We start from the raw sequence: 18,216 nt of genomic DNA, 5'->3' as shown, positions 1-18,216 counted from the left end.
CTCAAGAAGTCTTATATCAAAGGTTATGCTTGCCCTCCCATTTGGGGAATTAATTGGATAATAATTTGGGGTTTTTTCCAAGGAAATTTAATGATCCCAAAAGAAGCAAATAGTGGAGGTTGAAATCCTTGATTTGTTTGTTGGTCATATGCTATATTTCTTTCTAAGTATAGGGGTACTGCAAATACCCTGGATAAAGGAAAATACATTAGTGCGATTAGTTTCCACATTTCATTGGTACTCACACAGATATGCCTCAGTCCTGACCTGGGAGAACTGCTCCTAGGAGTGAGACAATAATTCAATCCCAGTGCCCATATTCTGTCATTTGTCTTTTTTGCTGAGACTTTCAATAAGGGTATTAAATGGATATGAATTCTCTCCAGTAGGAACAGGACTGAGACCAACTCATTTCACATAACCTACCAACTAGCTGTTGGATGGCAATAACTTTGTTACTACTAACCTGGGCTAAATCCGAGTCTGTGATGGGAAAGCTAAATGCTCCCTTCTCCACTGACAGTCCCTGGAGCCATCTGTTCCTCGCTGGAGTGCATGCTGAAACCAGCTTGCGACACTGAAGCAGGAGGATAATGGAAGCACTTACAAATGTCTAGTTGAGCTAGAAATCTTCCACATAAGACAATAAATAGCTGCTCCAAATATTCTGTGTCTACTATTCAGGCAAAATCTTGCTACTTTGAGCCTGTTAGTCAGATCATGTGAGTTACTGTGGGCTCTCTAAGCTCAGAAGTAATACTTTGGAACCAAGAATCTGATTTCTCAGTGTAATTTTTTTGACTCATGTTTCTTGCTCTATTAAGGAGCATTCCACCTGAGGTAATTGGCATGGCTTACCCCAGATTGGGCCATTCTTGATTGCTTTACCGGCTGAGGCCTGAGGGGAATTATATGGTCACCTTTTCACCTATGGCAGTATATTTCATGCCCTAACCAATGGGCTCTGAGGTACTCTGGGGCAGGTCTCTCTTGATCTCTCCTGTTGAAGCTGTGTGTCTGTGTCATTAGACTAGAGACAGAGCAAGTGACTCTATAGCCTGCTGGTTAGCGCATCCACCTGGGAGTGGAGAGACCCAGGTCCCCATCCCCCTGATTCCATAAATATTTAAGTATTTATAGGGTACCCTATAACCCAGTGGCTAGGACGCTCTCCTGGGAGGTGTGTGACCCAAGCAGGAAGATTTCTGTTCTACATCAGGCAGACTGGAGAATTGAACCCAGGTCTTCCATCTCCTGGGTGAGTGTGCTAACCACTGGGACTTAAAGTTATAAGAGAGTTCACACCCATGAATCCCAAGTGGAGAAACGTGCCTAAGTCCATGTGAGGGGGCAGGGTTTAAGCCATACCCCTCTCCTCGGCATTTCCTATTGGCTAGCTGAGGCAGCTCCCTCAGGTATGGAGCCAGCAAACAGAGCTGTAAACAGGGGAGTTTCAGTGGGAGTTCTGTTGGAGGAGAAGGGGTCCTGTAAAGGCAGCCAGCCAGCCAGTCAGGCAGTGGCACAGACGGCTGCAGCGGCACAGGAGCCAGCAAACAGAGCTGTAAACAGGGGAGTGTGAAAGGGGCGTTTGTCTTGTGGTGCTCGTTGGGGTTTGTTTTTGCTGTGGGGGGTGGTGTTTTGGTGTGGTTTGTGTTTCCCAGATTAACAGGATTTAGGTGGGAAGGCTATGACCGATACAGAGGTGGGAGTGACCCATGTCGTGGAAGACACAATGAAGATGACTGGATGTGGAAGCTGCGGTATGTACATGACCCTGGAGGGGGCACCTGGTAAGAGTTTTGTCTGCATGAAATGCCGCCTGATAGAGCTGATGGAGGAAAAGATCCGAGGACTGGAGATTCAGGTGGAAAGTCTGGTTGAGTTCAGAAGGGGGGTTGAGCGGATGATGGAGCAAAGACATGAGGCAGCTGAAGGGAAAAGCTCAGACTTGCAGATGGAAGCGGGACTGAAGAATTCTGAGGGGAGACTGCTGAGTGAGGAAAGTGGATAGTGGAAGCATGTGACTAAGAGAACCAGGCAGAGGAAAAGACGGGCTAGTGAAGGAGAAATGGAGCTCAAGAATAGGTTTGCAGAGTTGGAAAATGAAGAAGGGGCTCAGTAGGTGATCTTCAGTGGGATTCTGCCTGTTCCTAGAGAAGGGCAACAAAGGCGTGACAAGATTATGACTATCAACAGATGGCTCAGGCAATGGTGCTATAAGGAGGGCTTTGGGATGTATGGCCACTGGGAGGCATTCATGGACAGAGGACAGTTCTCTCGGGATGGACTTCATCTGAGTAGGGAAGGAAATAGACTTCTAGGATGGAGGCTGGCACAGCTGATTGAGAGAGCTTTAAACTAGGAATTTGGGGGAGATGGTTGGGAGGTATCCAGGTAATCTCCAGATTTTAGCATTGAGAGGGAAGAAAACAAAGTAAGAAAGGATACAGCCGTGGGTAGGAGAATGGACTTAAGGAGGAAGGGCAGTGTGGATACCAGTCTAATAGGTCATACTGGCGGTAGAATGTCTGTGCCTAATCGGGTAAAGAATGTGAGCGAGGCCAAACAGCAAAAATGAAGATGTTTGTACATCAATGTGAGGAGCCTAGGTAACAAAATGGAGGAACTAGACTACTGGTGCAGGAAGTGAAACCAGATATTATGGGGATAACAGAAACATGGTGGAATAGTAGTCATGACTGGACTACAGCTATTGAAGGGTATGTGCTGTTTAGGAAAGACAGAAATAAAGGCAAAGATGGTGGAATAGCATTGTATATCAATGATGAGATAGATGTAAAGAAATAAGAAGCGATGGAATGGATAAGACAGAGTCCATCAGGGCAAAAATCACATTGGGGAAGAAAACTACTAAAGCCTCCCCTGTGATAGTGCTTGGGGTGTGCTATAGATCGCCAGGATCTAATCTGGATATGGATAGAGCCCTCTTTAATGTTTTTAATGAAGTAAATACTATTGGAAACTACGTGATCATGGGAGACTTTAATTTCCCAGATATAGACTGGAGGAAAAGTGCTAGTAATAATAATAGGGCTCAGATTTTCCTAGATGCGATAGCTGATGGGTTCCTTCATCAAGTAGTTGCTGAACTGACTAGAGGGGATGCCATTTTAGATTTGGTGAGTAGTGAGGACCTCATAGAAGAAATGGTTGTAGGGGACAACCTTGGTTCAAGTGATCATGTTTAGTCTGCAGAAGAGAAGAATGAGGGGGGATTTGATAGCTGCTTTCAACTACCTGAGAGGTGGTTCCAGAGAGGATGGTTCTAGACTATTCTCAGTGGTAGAAGATGACAGGACAAGGAGTAATGGTCTCAAGTTGCAGTGGGGGAGGTTTAGGTTGGATATTAGGAAAAAACTTTTTCACTAGGAGGGTGGTGAAACACTGGAATGCGTTACCTAGGGAGGTGGTAGAATCTCCTTCCTTAGAAGTTTTTAAGGTCAGGCTTGACAAAGCCCTGGCTGGGATGATTTAATTGGGGATTGGTCCTGCTTTGAGCAGGGGGTTGGACTAGATGACCTCCTGAGGTCCCTTCCAACCCTGATATTCTATGATTCTATGAGCTAATTCAGTTCAAACTGAACGGAAGGATAAACAAAAATAAATCTGCAACTAGGGTTTTTGATTTCAAAAGGGCTGACTTTCAAAAATTAAGGATATTAGTTAAGGAAGTGGATTGGACTGAAGCATTTATGGATCTAAAGGCAGAGGAAGCCTGGGATTACTTTAAGTCAAAGCTGCAGAAGCTATCGGAAGCCTGCATCCCAAGAAAGGGGAAAAATTCATAGGCAGGAGTTGTAGACCAAGCTGGATGAGCAAGCATCTTAGAGAGGTGATTAAGAAAAAGCAGAAAGCATACAGGAAGTGGAAGATGGGAGGGATCAGCAAGGAAAGCTACCTTATTGAGGTCAGAACATGTAGGGATAAAGTGAGAGGCTAAAAGTCAAGTAGAGTTGGACCTTGCAAAGGGAATTAAAACCAATAGTGAAAGGTTCTAAAGCCATATAAATAAGAAGAAAAGAAAGAAAGAAGAAGTGGGACCGCTAAACACTTAGGATGGAGTGGAGGTTAAGGATAATCTAGGCATGGCCCAATAGCTAAACAGATACTTTGGCTCAGTCTTTAATAAGGCTAATGAAGATCTTAGGGATAATGGTAGCATGAGAAATGGGAATGAGGATATGGATGTAGATATTATCGTATCTGAGGTAGAAACAAAACTCGAACAGCTTAATGGAACTAAATCGGGGGGCCCAGATAATCTTCATCCAAGAATATTAAAGGAATTGGCACATGAAATTGCAAGCCCATTAGCAAGAATTTTTAATGAATCTGTAAACTCAGGGGTTGTACCGTATGCCTGGAGAATTGCTAACATAGTTCCTATTTTTAAGAAAGGAAAAAATGGTGATCCGGGTAACTACAGGCCTGTTAGTTTGACATCTGTAGTATGCAAGGTCTTGGAAAACATTTTGAAGGAGAAAGTAGTTAAGGACATTGAGGTCAATGGTAAATGGGACAAAATACAACATGGTTTTACAAAAGGTAGATCATGCCAAACCAACCTGATCTCCTTCTCTGAGGAAGTAACAGATTTTTTAGACAAAGGAAATGCAGTGGGTGTAATTTACCTAGAGTAAATTAGTAACATCTTTAGTAAGGTGAGTAAGTAAACATCTTTAGTAAGGTGTTTGATACAGTGCCACATGGGGAATTATTAGTTAAATTGGAAAAGATGGGGATCAATATGAAAATTGAAAGGTGAATAAGGAATTGGTTAAAAGGGAGACTAAAGCAGGTTATACTGAAAGGTGAACTGTCACGCTGGAGGGAGGTTACCAGTGGAGTTCCTCAGGGATCAGTTTTGGGACCAATCCTATTTAATTTTTTTATTACTGACCTCGGCACAAAAAGTGGGAGTGTGCTAATAAAGTTTGCGAATGATACAAAGCTGGGAGGTATTGCCAATTTAGAGAAGGACCAGGATATCATACAGGAGGATCTGGATGACCTTGTAAACTGGAATAATAGTAAAAGGATGAAATTTAATAGTGAGAAGGTCATGCATTTAGGGATTAATAACAAGAATTTTATAAGTTATAAGCTGAGGACGTATCAATTAGAAATAACGGAGGAGGAGAAGGACCTTGGAGTATTGGTTGACCACAGGATGACTATGAGCCGCCAATGTGATATGGCCATGAAAAAAGCTAATGCGGTCTTGGGATGCATCAGGCGAGGTATTTCCAGTAGGGATAAGGAGGTTTTAGTACCATTATACAAGGCACTGGTAAGACCTCACTTGGAATACTGTGCGCAGTGCTGGTCTCTCATGTTTAAGACGGATGAATTCAAACTGGAACAGGTACAGAGAAGGGCTACTAGGATGATCCAAGGAATGGAAAACCTGTCTTATGAAGGGAGACTCAAGGAGCTTGGATTGTTTAGCCTAACCAAAAGAAGGTTGAGGGGAGATATGATTGCTCTCTATAAATATATCAAAGGGATAAATATCAGAGAGGGAGAGGAATTATTTAAGCTCAGTACCAATGTGGACACAAGAACAAATGCATATTAACTGGCCATCGGGAAGTTTATACTTGAAATTAGACGAAAGTTTCTAACCATCAGAGGAGTGAAGTTCTGGAATAGCCTTCCAAGGGAAGCAGTGGGGGCAAAAGACCTATCTGGCTTCAAGATTAAACTGGATAAGTTTATAGAGGAGATGGTATGATAGGATAACATGATTTTGGCAATTAATTGATCTTTAAATATTCGTGGTAAATAGGCCCGATGGGATGTTAGATGGGGTGGGATCTGAGTTACTACAGAGAATTCTTTCCTGGGTATCTGGCTGGTGAATCTTGCCCATATGCTCAGGGTTCAGCTGATCGCCATATTGGGGTCCGGAAGGAATTTTCCTCCAGGGCAGATTGGAAGAGGCCCTGGGGGGTTTTCGCCTTCCCCTGTAGCATGGGGCACGGGTCACTTGCTGGAGGATTCTCTGCACCTTGAAGTCTTTAAACCAAGATTTGAGGACTTCAAGAGCTCAGACATAGGTGAGAGGTTTATCGCAGGAGTGGGTGGGTGAGATTCTGTGGCCTGTGTTGTCCAGGAAGTCAGATTAGATGATCCTAATGGTCCCTTCTGACCTTAATATCTATGAATCTATTAATCTATGTCTACACTTCAATTAAAACCCCACAAATAGCCCACGCCAGCTGACTCGGGCGCTCAGGGCTCGATCTAAGGGACTGTTGAACTGTGGCGTACTTGCTTGGGCTGCAGCCCAGGCTCTAGGACCCTGGGAGTCCGAGTTTGAACTGAATTAGCTCATGATCACTTGAACCAAGGTTGTCCCTTACAACCATTTCTTCTATGAGGTCCTCACTACTCACCAAAACCAAATCTAAAATGGTATCCCCCTCTAGTCGGTTCAGCAACTACTTGATGAAGGATTCACATCAGCTATCGCATCTAGGAAAATCTGAGCCCTATTATTATTACTAGCACTTTTCCTCCAGTCTATATCTGGGAAGTTAAAGTCTCCCATGATCACGCAGTTTCCATTAGTATTTACTAAACATCTACACCACAATTAAACAGCCCCTTAACCTGAGCCACATGAGTGTGAGTCAGCTGATACTGGCCAGCTGTGGGTGTCCAACTGATATACCCTCAGAGTGCTGGCTTTTGTGAATCCCATTCCTAGGCGCCTAACTCTTCCCATGTATTACATAGGGAGCCTGAGTGTCCAACCCAGGGTTGTGAATTCCACTAGGTCACAAGGCACCTAAATCCCCTTGTGAATTCCACCCTAATACAGTACAACATTGGCATTGGTAATTCATGAGATATCAGACCTTATTCAGACTACACACTTGCATGGCCACTGTCCTAGAGCCGTAGACCACCATCCTCAGCTATGATTCTGCCAGTCCACTTTTGGCTACCAGGACAATGAGATTGCTCCATACTGTTTGCTTTACTATTGCATGGCACTCTTGGAGAAGAATACAGAGTTACCATTATATCCCCAAAATTCGTCAGGTTTAGGATTCTGCAAAAACAACAACTTGCAGGAGTCAGAAGAAGGAATTCCAAAGAGGAAGAGGTTGCAGAAGTCTGCGCAAAGTATGACTCTTCATTGGACAGAAAAGGGGCAGAGACAATGGCAAAAGAGAGACAGATTTTCAAGATATTGTAGTAGGAAAAACTAAAAAGACTGAGCAGCAGGCAACTATTCAGTGAAAAGAGAAGTTGAAAATAACCCTGAGGTTAAATGCAATTTTTTTTGTGCAGTTGCTAGTGTCAAACTGCTGTGAACAGCTTATTTTTCACTGGGAAAATTATGCCATTTTTCCTGCCAAAAAAAAAAAAAAAAAAGAAAGTGAATTCCTGCCTGTAGGATAATTTTCAGTTTCACCCACAAAATAGAACTTCAGTATTTTCACTGCAAAAAGAGGATTTCATTGATAGAAATGGAAATATTGAAGTGCTAAATCAAATTTAAAAACATAAGAAAATAAGTCTCTCATCATTGCTCACAAACCAAACATTATTGGATTTCACACAACTCTATCTCAACATAATGACCAAATTTTGCAAACTTGCATGCCTAAAATTAGGCATCTATGTCCATATAAATAATTGGCCCTGTTTTCTGAGTTGCTGAAGTGAACTCACTAGGAGGTGCTAGGTGCTCAACACTTTTGAAAATCAGGACACTTATTTAGGTGCCTAAACACAAACTCAGGAGCTTAACTTTAAGCACCCATTTAAAAAAACATGGGCCTAGATAACATACCTTCAGCACCCAAGTTTGGCCCATGTGCTTTGAAAATACAGATCCGTTGTTCAGAAGCTGCTTCTATCCATGCAGTGAAACAGTCAGTATGAGAGGTCATTGAAATGAACTGCAGGAATTTCCGTGACCTATTCAGCCAAAAAGAACATTGTAAAAATAGGGTAAAACCAGTACTCAGGTGTAGAATACATCAGTTTTTGCTCCCAAGTTATATTCAAACAAACTGCAGGGGTGACAGTGAGAGTTTTCAGTAGTGTTTGAACCTTGCTGGGCCAAAGGGATAAAACAGCGTGGAAGCCTAGTCTCCCGCATACCTGTGCTAATACATTATGGTAATCAGATTTACATGTATATGTCAAAAGACAAATAAAATTGTACGGACCCTGAAAAGTGTCAGTAACTTGAGTTCTCAAATATTCAATGTAGAAGTTAGGCATGAGGCTAAAAATAGGGCTAACTGTGACATAAATGGCAAAATCAAAGAAATAGACCTATGGCAAGGCAACTTCTTTTCAGTGAAGATATTTTCAAATAATACTCTGAGGTAACCATGAACTAGAGAAAATTGCACCAATTGCCTTCTCAGCAGGTGGGTGCTTTTCACTGGTCAACAGATCTGGGGAAGAAATGTGTGCTTTTGTCTGTATTGTTTTCTTCTGGTCTATTGTCACGTTCAATAAGCAAATGTGAATTACATTCCTTTCAGTGTTGTTTTCTTTCTGCTCCGGGACAAAAATAACTTGCAATTCATATAGCTAGAAAATGTTGATCAAGTCTTCCCATCATGAATTCCTTGTACTTTTGGTGAATGGCCTTCAGCAATGCAAACAGCAATGCCTTGCTCAAATGAAAACCATGCTCTATGGAGGGTAAATAATAGGCATCTTTAGAAATATTCCATCGTTGTGAGTAAATGACACACTTAACAAACATATCTAAACTGAGATTTATACAGTGAAGTGGCTCAGAAGAAACAATTAAGAGCAGGCAATAGTACATGTTATAAATTATGTATTTCTGTGCATTTTTTTAAAGTTACCAGCCTATTCTCTAGATGCATGAACAAATCTTACAAAATTAAAACAACAAATCAAACTAAGGATGTTGCTAAAAAAAGTCATAAAAACCGTTCCAGATCCCACTAGAGCTCTTTCTACCAACTTATACTGCTTTTCACCACAGAATAAGTTTCTGAGAACAGATAGGTCTTGCAACATGACCTGAAGGTTAAAAGGTTCGGGTTCTATGAACTCAGGAGACACGTGAATTCCATAGATCAAGATTCTTCCCAGAAAATGCACTTCTGAATTTAAACCAGGGAGGTATTAGTTTGAGCACTTCAAATGAGCTCATGGGTCCTGTCACAAACAGGGTGTCCTGATTACAATCAGAACACAGAAAAATATGAAATGAGGAAGACTGACAACAGGAAAACACAAATAGGGAGGGAAGATATTGGGCTTGTCTACGTTTGAAAGTTAATTCAGATTCAGGTAGGGTGTGAGTTTAACACTCAACAGCTGTTCCGGAATAACCACTTGTGTAGACAAACCCTTTACACACACACACTCACACTCTTACACTTTTCCTTTACAGGAAGGAAGATAAACGCGCAGCTTTTCTGCTGTCTTGATGAGGGCTTGACTCAGTAAGACAATCATATTAGAACAAGAGACCAGGCCTTTGTAATGCTGATTTTTGCTAGGCTGGTGCTATCACAATAGGCAACTCTGTTCAAGGCACAGCCCCTAGCTATCAAAAACAGCTTCCTGCTTTCCCCATAGGGTCACCTGATTAGACCTCTTATGCATATACCATGATCCAGTGGATCAATGGTTGCTTATGACATTTTATTTCTGCCCCATTGTGGAGTTCCCCACAGTTTTGCTCCAAACAAAATTAAGGGTAAAACTTTCAAGAAGTCCCATTTTCAAGAGTCACTTTGCATTGACTCTTACTGCAGCAATGGAAGGATTCTTCCATTGCTCTAATAAATCCACCTTGTGATGCTGGCAGACCAGATGCCAGATCACGCCAGCTGAACGCATACAAATGCATAGCTGGAAACCAGTCTTGCTTACCTATATGTTAGCATTATCAAAATAGATATTAGATGTTAAGTTGATAAGAATGTGGTTCGTGTTTTATAAAATGCTTGGAGGATACTGCATGTATTATGCTCAAATAAATTGGTTAGTCTCTAAGGTGCCACTAGTACTCCTTTTCTTTTTGCGAATACAGACTAACACGGCTGCTACTCTGAAAACTGCATGTATTGTTATCTCTCAACTATGCCCCATGTTATAAAGTGATAGCAAGCATTTGCATTGTACACCTCTGTGACTATGTAACTCATCAAACAGGAAGAAAGCCTCGTGTAGTGCAAATGACAGTCTCTAAGAAGATGTTAAATCCTGTCCATTAAATGCAAATGAGCTATTGTGAGAGATCAAGGATCAAAGACTTTGTCTACACTACCTAATTTTGTCAACAAAAGTCAGATTTCATCAACAAAACAGTGGAGGTGTACACACTACAATGCTCCTCCTGCTGATCTAACTCTCCTGCTATGCTGACATAATAAACCACCTCGAGGAGCGGCTTAGAGCTTTTTGCAACAAAGTTAGAGCAACATAATGCCAGTGTAGACACTGAGCTTGCTTATATCACCCTAATTAGCCTCCAGGAGGTGTCCCACAATGCCCATCATGACCGCTCTGGTCAGCAGTTTCAACTCTGCTGCCCTGCAGCCAGGTACACAGGCATGTGCCTATGCCCATTTAAAGCCCTGGGAATTTTTGAAATTCTGCTTCCTGTTTGCTCAGCATAGAGAGTTCACATAGCATCTTCCCAGCTGACCATGCCGGCTGGGCTTCCACCTGTAGTTCAGCAGAACTGTTGGGTCTGTGACATAGGCGCCAACTCCGTGGGTGCTCTGGGGCTCAAGCACCCATGGGAAAAAAAATAGTGGCTGCTCAGCACCCAGGAGCCAGAGCCTGAGCGTGGAATGTGATGAGTTCTGTGCTGCTCCCAGCTTCTGCCTTTGGGACAGGGTGATTAAGATAACAAAAGACTTCTCATTAAATTAAAAAAAGATTGTTAGATGACCCTGAAAGCATTGCCAGGTACTCCAGTTAAAAGATAGGTTTCAGAGTGGCAGCCGTGTTAGTCTGTATCCATGAAAAGAAAAGGAGTACTAGTGGCACCTTGGAGACTAACCAATTTATTTGAGCATAAGCTTTCGTGAGCTACAGCTCACTGCATTGGATGCATTCAGTGGAAAATACAGTGGGGAGATTTATATACAGAGAGAACATGAAACAATGGGTGTTACCATACACACTGTAACCAGAGTGATCACTTAAGATGAGCTTTTACCAGCAGGAGGGAGGGGGGGGAAGAAAACCTTTTGTAGTGATAATCAAGGTGGGCCATTTCCAGCGGTTAACTGGAATGTCCGAGGAGCAGTGGGGGATGGGGGAAATAAACATGGGGAAATAGCTTTACTTTGTGTAATGACACATCCACTCCCAGTCTCTGTTCAAGCCTAAGTTAATTGTATCCAGTTTGCAAATTAATTCCAATTCAGCAGTCTCTGGTCACTCAATTTCAGATCTAAAGATCGCAATATTAGAACAAAAAGACTTCAAAAACAGACTCCAACGAGAGACTGCTGAATAGAGACTGGAAGTGGATGTGTCATTACACAAAGTAAAACTATTTCCCCATGTTTATTTCCCCCACCCCCCACTGCTCCTCGGAGGTTTCTGTTAACTGCTGGAAATGGCCCACCTTGATTATCACTACAAAAGGTTTTCTCTCCCCTCTCCCCCCCGCTCTCCTTCTGGTAATAGCTCATCTTAAGTGATCACTCTCCTTTCAGCGTGTATGATAACACCCATTTTTTCATGTTCTGTATGTATATAAATCTCCTCACTGTATTTTCTACCGAATGCATCCGATGAAGTGAGCTGTAGCTCACGAAAGCTTATGCTCAAATAAATTGGTTAGACTCTAAGGTGCCACTTGTACTCCAGTTAAAAGATAGGAAACAAAGGGTAGGAATAAATGGTCCATTTTCAGAATGGAGAGAAGTAAATAGTGGTGTCCCCCAGGGGCTTGTTCTGGGACCAGTGCTGTTTAACCTATTCATAAATTATCTGCAAAAGGGGTAAACAGTGAGGTGGCAAAATCTGCAGATGATACAAAACTATTCAAAATTGTAAAATCCAAAGCTGACTGCAAAATGTTACAAAGGGATCTCACAAAACTGGGTGACTTGGCATCAAAATGGCAGATGAAGTTCAATGTTAAATGCAAAGTAATGCACATCGGAAAGCATAATCCCAACCATACATACAAAATCATGGTGCCTAAATTAGCTGTTAACCATCAAGAAAGATCGTGGAGTCATTTGCAGTACTCTGGAAGCACTGTGTTTCTAGAGTACTGCAAATTTATATGAATCCTTCTCACTGTGCCTGTACCATCCTGAACTCATACTCCAGCTTCAGAAGACTTAAAAATTATCTCCAGTCATCAATGGGACAGATGCAGCTGAATAAGGTAGCTGTGCTTAACGTGCATCAGATAATACCAGGGAACTAGATGTAAATAAGATTGCTGACAGTTTCATCCAGAAAGCTACAGTGAGACATAATGTCTTTAAACTGGGACATTAGTGAAGCAGCTTGTAGGTGATTGCAATGATTTTAATATGCTGTAATTCATGATAATGTAATTATGTAGTTCATAACAATTTAATCATTATTAAAATAGTAAAGATACCACGGATAAACACATTCAGTAACTAGAATATGAAAGGAGTGTATAGATATGCTGAAAATAGCCCCCTGCCCCAACACACACACCTCTTCAGAACACCCACCTGCAAAAACAAAAGTCAGCACCTATGGAGAGGGGTGGAGGAGAGGAGGGATGCGGCGGGCAGCGGGGACCTCGTGGGGGGTGGTGTGAGATCTAGGATGCAAATTGACCTGGGTGAGTGGCTGGTCTCTTGGCACTGGGTGTAACCTGAATATTTTTTTAATGTTAGTGACCATTTATCACATAGTGCAGATTGCCTGAGTGGCAAGATAGACTGGAGTGTCTTAGGGGAGTGACTGTGATGCCATTATAAGACTACTGTAGTAATTTGGGAGTTCACATTTGGTACTGGGTTGGGGAAATCTAATTATAGAAAACACCACCAGTTTGGGGTGTCTACCATGCTTTTGACATTCTGCCCCAAGGTAGGCACTCATGGTCATGAGCTACTTCAGACAGAGTGACATACCTCTCCAAGAGGCAGTAGCTAGCTTGACAGAAGAATTCTTCCACTGACGAAGCACTGTCTACACTGGGGTTTAGGTTGGCTTAACTACATCTTTCAGGGGCGTGAATTTTTCACACCTCTAAGTGACATAGCTAGGTCAACCTAAGTTTTAGGTGTAGACCAGGCCTCTGTCTCACTGAAATTGAGTGTGAGTGAGACTTTTCAGGGTATTTCTGTACTGCAATAAAAGACCTGTGTCACAGCCACATCTGACCTGGGTCAGCTCACTCTGGTTCTCAGGACTCAGGCTGCAGGGCTAAAAATTGCAGCATAGATATTTGGGCTCGGGCTGGAGCCTGGACTCTGAAATCCCGTGAAGAGGGTGGGTTTCAGAGCCCAGGCTCCAGCCTGAACCTGAAGTCTACACTGCTATTTTTAGCCCTGCATCTCAAGCTTTGTGAGACCAAGTCAATTGACTTAGGTTCTGAGACTTGGTGTTGCAGGTTTATATTGCAGTGTAAATGTACCCTAAATGCTTCAGTAACTTTTGAAAATGGGACTTGGGCTTCAAAGTCGTTTAGGCATCTTTGAAAAGGTTCCCATAAATTTTTAGAAACATGGGCCTATGCTCCATGCTGCCTGGCATTAACTCCATTTCCATAGATTTTGCAGGACACCATTACAGGGAGCACAATTCTGACCTGCAGAGGAAGAGAGAAGACAAGGGAAAAGTCTGAGAGCTTTGTTTACCAGCAGTTAGAGTGGGTAGAAAGAAGATTTCACACTCAAACAGCAGCACAAAGCCACACCAGCATGCTCATTGACGTTGTGCTTTTTACAGGGTAGGGAAGAAGAAAACCAAAGCCCCAACTTTTGGTTGAAAAAGGACTTCTCTGTTTTTTTTGGGGGGGGGGGTACCAGAGTTGAAATTTTCACAGAGAAGAAATAAACTATTTTCTGATCAGCTTTAATACCTTACTATGAGAAAACACACACTGAATTCAGTAGGAGTTTTGACCAAATGATGAGTTCAGGATTAGACCGGATCCGATGCTGCACCCTGGTGCTGCTGCTTTGTGTTGTGCTGCTAGCATATGTTGGGCTTAAGGGCAGTGTAATCAGTCACAGGAATATCATCCCAACATAAAGGCATCCTTGAGTGGTGTAGGACTGGTGTATAGTTTCCTATGCTATCCACCCTCCTGGCAACTAGTGTAAGGGATATGTCTGTGAAAAGGAGACAATTACCATGGTTTCCTTGTGGCCTGGTGCTTCCCAGTTGCTGTATTGGCCCAAGGGATCTTTGACAGCTGGCCTGAGTTACAGCAGCCCTCGGGCTACCCTAATTTACACCAGGGGAGCCCAGTCACCCAGTTTGGTGAGAGTCCTTTGTAACTCTTCTCAGTCTGCTTTGGACTTAACTGTCTTGAGTAATTTTGTATCGTCTGCAAATTTTGCCATATCACTGTTTACCCTTTTTCTAGATCATAGAATCATAGAATATCAGGGTTGGAAGGGACCTCAGGAGGTCATCTAGTCCAACCCCCTGCTCAAAGCAGGACCAATCCCCAACTAAATCATCCCAGCCAGGGCTTTGTCAAGCCTGACCTTAAAAATATCTAAGGAAGGAGATTCCACCACCTCCCTAGGTAACGCATTCCAGTGTTTCTCCACCCTCCTAGTGAAAAAGTTTTTCCTAATATCCAACCTAAACCTCCCCCACTGCAACTTGAGACCATTACTCCTTGTTCTGTCATCCGCTACCACTGAGAACAGTCTAGATCCATCCTCTTTGGAACCCCCTTTCAGGTAGTTGAAAGCAGCTATCAAATCCCCCCTCATTCTTTTCTTCCGGAGACTAAACAATTCCAGTTCCCTCACCCTCTCCTCATAAGTCATGTGATCCAGTCCCCTAATCATTTTTGTTGCCCTCTGCTGGACTCTTTCCAATTTTTCCACATCCTTCTTGTAGTGTGGGGCCCAAAACTGGATACCGTACTCCAGATGAGGCCTCACCAATGTCGAATAGAGGGGAATGATCACGTCCTTCGATCTGTTGGCAATGCCCCTACGTATTCATCCCAAAATGCCATTGGCCTTCTTGGCAACAAGGGCACATTGTTGACTCATATCCAGCTTCTCGTCCACTGTAACCCCTAGGTCCTTTTCTGCAGAACTGCTGCCGAGCCATTTGGTCCCTAGTCTGTAACAGTGCATGGGATTCTTCCATCCTAAGTGCAGGACTCTGCACTTGTCCTTGTTGAACCTCATCAGATTTCTTTTGGCCCAATCCTCCAAGTTGTCTAGGTCCCTCTGTATCCTATCCCTACCCTCCAGTGTATCTACCTCTCCTCCCAGTTTAGTGTCATCTGCAAACTTGCTGAGGGTGCAATCCACACCATCCTCCCGATCATTTATGAAGATATTGAACAAAACCGGCCCGAGGACCGACCCTTGGGGCACTCCACTTGATACCGGCTGCCAACTAGACATGGAGCCATTGATCACTACCCGTTGAGCCCGACAATGTAGCCAACTTTCTATCCACCTTATAGTCCATTCATCCAGCCCATACTTCTTTAATTTGCTGGCAAGAATACTGTGGGAGACCCTGTCATAAGCTTTGCTAAAGTCAAGGAACAACATGTCCACCGCTTTCCCCTCATCCACAGAGCCAGTTATCTCGTCATAGAAGGCAATTAGATAGTCAGGCATGACTTGCCCTTGGTGAATCCATGTTGACTGTTCCTGATCACTTTCCTCTCCTCTAAGTGCTTCAGAATTGATTCCCTGAGGATCTGCTCCATGATTTTTCCAGGGACTGAGGTGAGGCTGACTGGCCTCAGTACAGATCCTTGGGGACACCACTATTAACCTCTCTCCATTCTAAAAACTGACCATTTATTCCAACCCTTTGTTTCCTGTCTTTAACCGGTCACTGATCCATGAGAGGACCTACCCTCTTATCCCATGACTCCTTACTTTCCTTAAGAGCCTTTGGTGAGGGACATTGTCAAAGGCCTTCTGAAAGTCCAAGTACACTATATCTACTGGATCATCCTTGTCCATATGTTTGTTGACCCCATCAAAGAATTCTAATAGATTGGTGATGCGTGATTTCTCTTTACAAAAGCTGTGCTGATTCTTCCCCAATAAATCGTGTTCATCTATATGTCTGATAATTCTGTTCTTTACTATAGTTTCAACCAATTTTCCTGGTACTGAAATTAGGTTTACCAGCCTGGAATAGCCAGGATCACCTCTGGAACCTTTTTGAAAAAATTGGTGTCACATTAGCTATCCTCAAGCCATTTGTTACCAAGGCTGATTTAAGAAATAGGTTACATACCACAGTTAGTAGTTCTGCAATTTCATATTTGAGTTCCTTCAGAACTTTTGGGTGAATGCCATCTGGTTCTGGTGACTTATTACTGTTTAATTTATCAGTTTGTTCTAAAATCTCCTCTATTGACACCTCAATCTGGGACAGTTCCTCAGATTTGTCACCTAAAAAGAATGGCTCAAGTGTGGGAATCTCCCTCACATCCTCTGCAATGAAGACTGATGCAAAGAATTCATTTAGCTGCTCAGCAATGGCCTTATCTTCCTTGAGTGCTCCTTTAGCACCTTGATCATCTAGTGGCCCCACTGATTGTTTGGCAGGTTTCCTGCTTATGATGTATTTAAAAAATTTTTTGCTATTAGTTTTTAAGTCTTTTGCTAGTTGCTCTTCAAATTCTTTTTTGACATAATTATACTTTTACACTTGACTTGCCAGAGTTTATGGTCCATTCCATTTTCCTCAGTAGGATTTAACTTCCAATTTTTAAATGATGCCTTTCTGCCTCTATTCATTTTTTTTACTCTGTTGTTTAGGCATGGTGGCACTTTTTTGGTTCTCTTACTGTGTTTTTTATACTTTGGGGGATATATTTAATTTGAGCCTCTATTATGGTGTTCGCAAAAATAAAAGGAGTACTTGTGGCACCTTAGAGACTAACAAATTTATCTGAGCATAAGCTTTCGTGAGCTACAGCTAACTTCATCGGATGCATGTAGTGGAAAATACAGTGGGGAGATTTTATATACACAGAGAACATGAAACAATGGGTGTTACCATACACGCTGTAGCAAGAGTGATCAGGTAAAGTGAGCTATATCAGCAGGAGAGTGGAAGGGTCGGGGAATCTTTTGTAGTGATAATCCAGGTGGGCCATTTCCAGCAGTTGATAAGAATGTGTGAGGAACAGTGTGGGGGGGAGGGAATAAACATGGGGAAATAGTTTTACTTTGTGTAATGGCACATCCAGTCCCAGTCTTTATTCAAGCCTAAGTTAATTGTATCCAGTTTGCAAATTAATTCCAATTCAGCAGTCTCTCGTTGGAGTCTGGTTTTGAAGTTTTTTTGTTGAAGAATTGCCACTTTTAGGTCTGTGATTGAGTGACCAAAGAGATTGAAGTGTTCTCCGACTGGTTTTAGAATGTTATAATTCTTGACGTCTGATTTCTGTCCATTTATTCTTTTACGTAGAGACTGTCCAGTTTGGCCAAGGTACATGGCAGAGGGGCATTGCTGGCACATGATGGCATATATCACATTGGTAGATGTGCAGGTGAACGAGCCTCTGATAGTGTGGCTGATGTGATTAGGCCCTATGATGGTGTCCCCGAATAGATATGTGAACACAGTTGGCAACGGGCTTTGTTGCAAGGATAGGTTCCTGGGTTAGCGGTTTTGTTGTGTGGTGTGTGGTTGCTGGTGAGTATTTGCTTCAAACTTCAAAAACAGACTCCAACGAGAGACTGCTGAATTGGAATTAATTTGCAAACTGGATACAATTAACTTAGGCTTGAATAAAGACTGGGGGGGGGGGATGTCATTACACAAAGTAAAACTATTTCCCCATGTTTATTCCCCCCTCCTCCTACAGTTCCTCACACATTCTTGTCAACTGCTGGAAATGGCCCACCTTGATTATCACTACAAAAGGTTCCCCCACCCCTCCACTCTCCTGCTGGTAATAGCTCACCTATACCTGATCACTCTTGTTACAGTGTGTATGGTAACACCCATTGTTTCACTTTCTCTGTGTATATAAAATCTCCGCACTTT

Source organism: Lepidochelys kempii, chromosome 1 (assembly GCF_965140265.1).
Source record: "Lepidochelys kempii isolate rLepKem1 chromosome 1, rLepKem1.hap2, whole genome shotgun sequence".
In the NCBI taxonomy this organism is placed as follows: domain Eukaryota; kingdom Metazoa; phylum Chordata; order Testudines; family Cheloniidae; genus Lepidochelys; species Lepidochelys kempii.
The sequence above is the reverse complement of the archived record's forward strand: the minus strand, read 5'-3'. Positions refer to the sequence as shown.